Source organism: Phaseolus vulgaris, chromosome 5 (assembly GCF_000499845.2).
Source record: "Phaseolus vulgaris cultivar G19833 chromosome 5, P. vulgaris v2.0, whole genome shotgun sequence".
In the NCBI taxonomy this organism is placed as follows: Eukaryota; Viridiplantae; Streptophyta; class Magnoliopsida; order Fabales; family Fabaceae; genus Phaseolus; species Phaseolus vulgaris.
Genome location: NC_023755.2, coordinates 2,394,935 through 2,401,195, shown reverse-complemented (window position 1 = coordinate 2,401,195; position 6,261 = coordinate 2,394,935).

The following is a 6,261-nucleotide window of genomic DNA, read 5'->3' as shown; positions in this document are numbered from 1 at the left end:
TGATAAGAAGGGATAATCGATTATCAGTTGACAAATAAAGCATAACCGATTATGCTTGTAGTTGATAATCGGTTATGGGGCTCCTTAGTCACTCGCGGTTCCAGATCTTGGTGCACCTTGCTACATCATATTTGTCATGCACATGAAAAGCAAATTGCATGAACACATAAGCAGTAAGACTATTTTTGTATTTACACACAATATAATAAAGTTTGTTGGAAGTTTGTTGTGTATGATTGCAAGAATGTAAATGAAGTAAAGTAAAGATTTGTTGATTCAATTAGGAAAATTGGGATTAGGGTTCATCTTTCTCACTCTTTTGTATTTTGAAAAGCATACTAATATTCTATCTTTGATTGATATTAATGTTCATATAAAATTCATTTATATCGATTTCTCGCATATAAAACTATTAAGATAGTCTCCCAAATATCAATTCCTCACATATTTATAAAAACCTCTTATCATTACAAGCATACTATTAATTGCAATCCAATTTATTATTATGTGCATGTTTGGTTCAGTTTGAAGGGTAAACCGTCAATGACATCCTTCAACATAGTGTTACTAATTTAACTTTTAAATTAATACGTAAAACATTCAAACTAATATTTAATGTCATTGTTTTATGATAATTAATAATTCAGTTATTTTTTTTAAAGGATTCCTTATGTACACTACAAGAAAATCATTAAATAGTAATTAAATTTAAAAATTAAAAATAATTAGTCACTATATTAGTTAAATTAGATATTAATTTAGAGACTAAAAAATTATTCATATCTAAAATAGTTTTTATTATTAACAAAAAATTAAAAATGGTTTCTAAATTAGCTACCTAAATTTTAGCGACTAATCTTTTAACTTCTAAATTAGTATTTAAAAGATTAATTTAATAGAAACTAATTTAGAATATGAAGTAGTAAGTAACTAAAAGATTTGGTAGCTAATGATTAGATACCAATTTAGAAACCATTTTATAAATTTTTATTAATAATAGAAACTACTTCAGATATCAATAGTTTTTTTAGTTTATAAAATTATCTCTAATTTAATCAAATAATAACTAATTATTTTGATCTCTAAAATTAGTTTTTATTTAATGATTTATATTATTTTAGTAGACCTTTCTTATTGGGCCAAACTAGAGAACTTGGATCATGTTTAAAAGTATATTACATAACTCTTGATTGCTTATTAGTTTCACTAACTTGTTTAAGCGTAATTGGATTCGTGGTGCCAGTTGGCCCATTGATGAAAACTGAGACATGATATCGGTTGTACGGCTCTCACCGATACAGTAGCTAATTAATTTAAAAATTATTTATCAATAATAAAAACTAATTTAGATATTAATATTTTTTTTAATTTTTAAAATAGTATAGAATTTAGTTAATATAGTAATTAATTACTTTTTATTTTTAAAATTAATTTCTATTTAATAATTTTTTAATAATAAAATATGTTAAACTCGCCAATAAACTCTTTTTGTACTCATGTAGATAATGAGAGGCTATGACCAACCCCACCAGATGATGCACTCATGGAAGTCGTCTCCTTCGGAGACAAAATAGCAGGCAAAGCACCTTTGAAGCCCTAAGAAAGAATTAACATTTTTGCATGCAACATGGTCTCAGTGGAATATAGGTAATTATTTACTACCTACATTTTTAGTTTATAATCATTTCCAAGAACTGTGTATACCTTGTGCAGAGGCACTTATAATAAAATTATTGGGCAAGAACATTGGGTATCATGTGATGCTTGATATATAAGATCAAATATTTATGGAAGCTATAAAGTAAAATTTGACTTCTTAGATGATAGATAGAGGTCTTTTTATTATTATTGTTGAAGAATATGTAGTCATTGTTGTTTTATAGTTTTGAGGCATGTTTTATAGTTTTGAATTAAGTATACTCAACGCCTTGTTAATGTTCGGTTTGTTTCAGTGTATGTTTTTGTCTTTCGTAGATTTTTAAAGGTTTGGATTAATATTTATGATTCTTTGGTGTTTGGTTTGTTTCTCATTGCTGACAAAGATCATGTTCAGCTGTTAGAGAAGGATGCAGGTGTTATTTATTTTATATTTTTCTGTGAGAACATACCTTCTTTGGAGGGATGATGTATTTATATTATACTACGTTCATGTTTGTATCAGTCTTGACATGTATTTGTCACTATAGTTAGAAGTTTAGTAGAGTCTATTGAATTCTAGTTGGTTGGATATTAAGAAAATTGATTTGAGGTTTTTACGTATAAGGATTAAGATATCTCGGAAATGTTTTATTTTTTTTATTTATTTTGTTGTTGATAAACAAAATTCACTCTCATACATAAGTGTCTTCTCTTCTTGTTATATTCCTATGTAAGTTAAGTTTTTGTTGAATTGTTGTGAGTGATATGAATTATTTGTATGCAAATAAATGTTAATATAATTTTGTTTTTCTCTAATGCTTTAGAAAGAAGCTTCGACCATCAAATAGTACTTTCATTCCTTTCAATGAAAGAAATGTATTTTGATTTAAGGGACACAACACATCAATTCAACCTATAATCATCTTCAACCCATTGAAATATGAGTTGTTGTTGGACCCATTTTTTGTGTTAGGTCGAAAATTTCAACTAACCTAACTTTTTTAGGGTTTTTATGTTGGTTTATCAACCTATTAAAAGAAAAAAAAATGTAACTTTAAATGGGTTGTTCTCTCTCTTTTTTTTCTCTTCAAATTATATGATGAAATATAATTTTAAAAAGAAAATACTAACTAGTAAATCAAGAAAACTTAATCGATACTTAATCGATACTTAAGAGATTATTATAAAATTTGACTTGTGATGCTTAATTGTTCATAATTCTATTATTTTATTAAGAAAATGCCTTTAGTGGATGTTTACAATTTTAAATAGGAAGAAGTTATAATAAATTTCTCATCTATCTTTAAAGAGTGTGCTTCAATTTAGTTCAAGAAAATATGAGTGAACTTCAATTTAGTTCAAGAAATTAATAAGATTGTCCACTTTTTAATATTAAAAATATTTAAAATTATAAGGACTAAATTGTCTTAGTTTTTAGGACTAAATCAAGTTATTTAAACATCTTTTTAAGATATGCGCAGACTAAATTATTTTAGTCTCATACTCACCTCTTTGCTATCATTGTCGACAGAACTTCTTTCTCAAAGATTTGATTGGTTATAATATATGTATGTTTAATTGATGTTTTAAAATATATGTATTTAGTTGATACTTTTGTAATTATTTTAGTAATTTTAATGATATTTGATTTTCTATTTATGTATACATTAAGTGAACTTCAATTTCCCTTAACTCAGAACAAAAAAAAAAAACCTTCCCAAAATGAGTTGTTTTCCCCTTCATACAAACAATAATTTGGTTTTCAGTTTTGATAATACTCCCTTATAATACTTTTTTTTTATTGTATTTTAACGTGATTATGCTTATATCAGTTTTATCATGTTTATTTCATTATGGTTAATATTTTGTAAAGTATGTTGGATCTTCCGTTGGTTGCGTGTTAAAAAAAATTATCTGATTTTTTTTATAAAGGTTAGAAAGTGTCTCATTTATTTTATTTATTTATTATTGATAAAAAAAATAATTCTCTCCTTTAATACTTCTTTTATGTATATAAGTTTTTTCTCTCTTTAGGATTAGAAATGAGAGTACGAAAGCTCATACATCAATTAAGGAGATAATCATAAGATTTAGTTTAGGAGTTGTTAATCTTAGAAGGTTTATCTAGTGGAAATTTGTAGCATTCATCTTCCACCATTTGAGTATTTTAGCTTTGCCCTTTTACAATCTTTCATAGCCTATATAAGAAAAGCTCTAGTTCTAAGAAGTTAATGGCTTAACCATTTTTGCTCTTAGGTAGGTTGGGATTATTTATTGATTCATGTTTATCAGATTTTTCTTTGATAAATGTTGATGAGGCTATTTTCCACAAATATAGAATATCTTTTTTTGTTAAATTTTATAATGGACTTTTTTATTAATGTTTTAAACATTTTTTTCTGATTTACATATTATTTGGTGGTGATTGAAATATTATATCTAAAAGAATTAAAATTTAAAACATCTTATCAAAATAAATATTTAAAAAATAAAACAATTTGAAAAAAATCAATTTAATAAATTTAAATTTCTTGAAAAAATTTATTTTTTATTTAATAATTTTTTAGTAATATTAAATTATGTAAGGGTGTAAATGCACTTGAAATGAAATTAAAGATTTTATTGTTTTCATTATAAATTCATTTTGTAAAACCCTTTTTCACATGTGCTAACATGCCACTGTTTATCTACACATGCATTAAATACCTTCAGCTCTACCTAGTCTAATCCCTTGAAGCTAATTGAATTAAGTTTTATTCTTTTTAGTTTAAAATGACTAAAAGACAATTATTAATTTGTTTTCTACTCATTTTTTAATCTTTCATGTGAGTGAGTACTTTCTTAAGATTTGACATGAGATTAATCCTTGTCCCTCCCTGCTCCATTTCTGGGACAACCTAGAATACCCTTTTAATAATTGTTCTTTTTTCCTTTTAAAATTCATTTTTTTTAAGTGAATGAAAATATTCATGAGGCATAATTAAAATTAGGTTTATGAGTATATTTCTAAAATATGCTGTTGAGTTAGGTATGCATTTGGGTAGAAAGAGTGTTTGCATGGCAAAAATTTAATAATCTTCTAAAAAACAAAACATTTGCAAGAAGAAAAGGTTTAATTTCTTGGTGATTGCTTTTAAGTGTTGTTTTTCAGATAAACAATGTTGTTTAATAAAATATGTAATTAAACTATATGATGTAACATTGTTTATAGTGTGTAAGTTTAGTGTCCACTTTTTTAATGATAAAAATTAATTATTATGATAATTATTAAAATGAAATATGATTACTGGACTTTCTATTGAAATTATGAAAATTATGTACATAATAAATCATACAAATAATTTATTTATTAGTTTATAATATTATAGTTATATAACAGTTTTACATCAATATAGTTTTTTTTTTGAATTATTTTATAAGAGTACAAATGGTAAAGAAAATATGCACATACCAAAAAAATTACACTACTAATTGTATAAATAAATATTATTAGTTTAAAAAATAATGGTTAAGAATATTTTTTATGTTTCAAAGAAAGTATTAATACGTAGGATTAATAATAAAACTTACAAAAATAAGTTAAACTTTCACTTTAATAATTTAATACTGAGTAAATTTAAATTTAGATCGTACTAATAACTGTTTATAAAATAATTAATTTAAAAGTTAACACAATTTGTTTTATTGAAAAAATATATAAAACTGCATATTTTTAAATAAGTAGATTAGACAAAAAAAAATTTGCTAATTCAATTAATGTTTTTAAAATTTATGTACAAATAAACCGGTCCAATATAAATTTTACAAAATTACGATAAAAAAATTATTTAAATAATTATACATGAGATATTCAAGACAAAGAAAAAAAAAGTTAAGTTAACTGTCATTAATTAGACGTTGTTGACTTTAATTTATTATTTTAACTGTAATTTTCTTTTCATTTATGTAATTCAGCACAATTTCTTGATCTAATTTGAATTTTGTGTTGCTGCCCAAAATTTAAGTTAGGGATTGAATTCTATAATTAGAAGCAATATATACCCGTATCAAGCAATTGTTTTTTTTCAGGTAAAAGACAAAAAAAACAGTCTCATTTAATAATAAAAATTGGAAAATTTCTAGAAAGAAAAAAAATAAAAGTATTTATTAAAAGAGAAAAAACATGAGAAAGAAAACTTTTTTTTTCTTTACATGAATCATAAAAGAAAGAAAACATTAATTGAGTTTTGGTTTTAGATGAAATTTGGACCCACTTAAATTAAGGTTGAAAATTGTTGTAGTATCTATTTGTGTGAAATTGATACAAGTGTTGTGACATTAGGTAAAAAAGAAGAAGGTAGTTTTAGGTGAAAATTGAAGAAGAAAGCACGAAATGAGTTTAGTTTGTGTTTGTGTTGTTTGAAAGTGGAAAGGGTAATTGGTGTGCAAGAAAACAGAGAAGGTCCCAAGTGTTCTCTAAAATTGAATTGAAAACAAAAAGGTGAAAGAGGAGATCTAATCCTTAACCTACACATGCGGGCACAAAAATTGCTTGGTTGCACAAAAGTTCAATAATAATTATTTCTCACCCTAAACCCTACCAATCCAAGAATCTCTAAGTGGACTTTCAGTGTCAGAACCTGT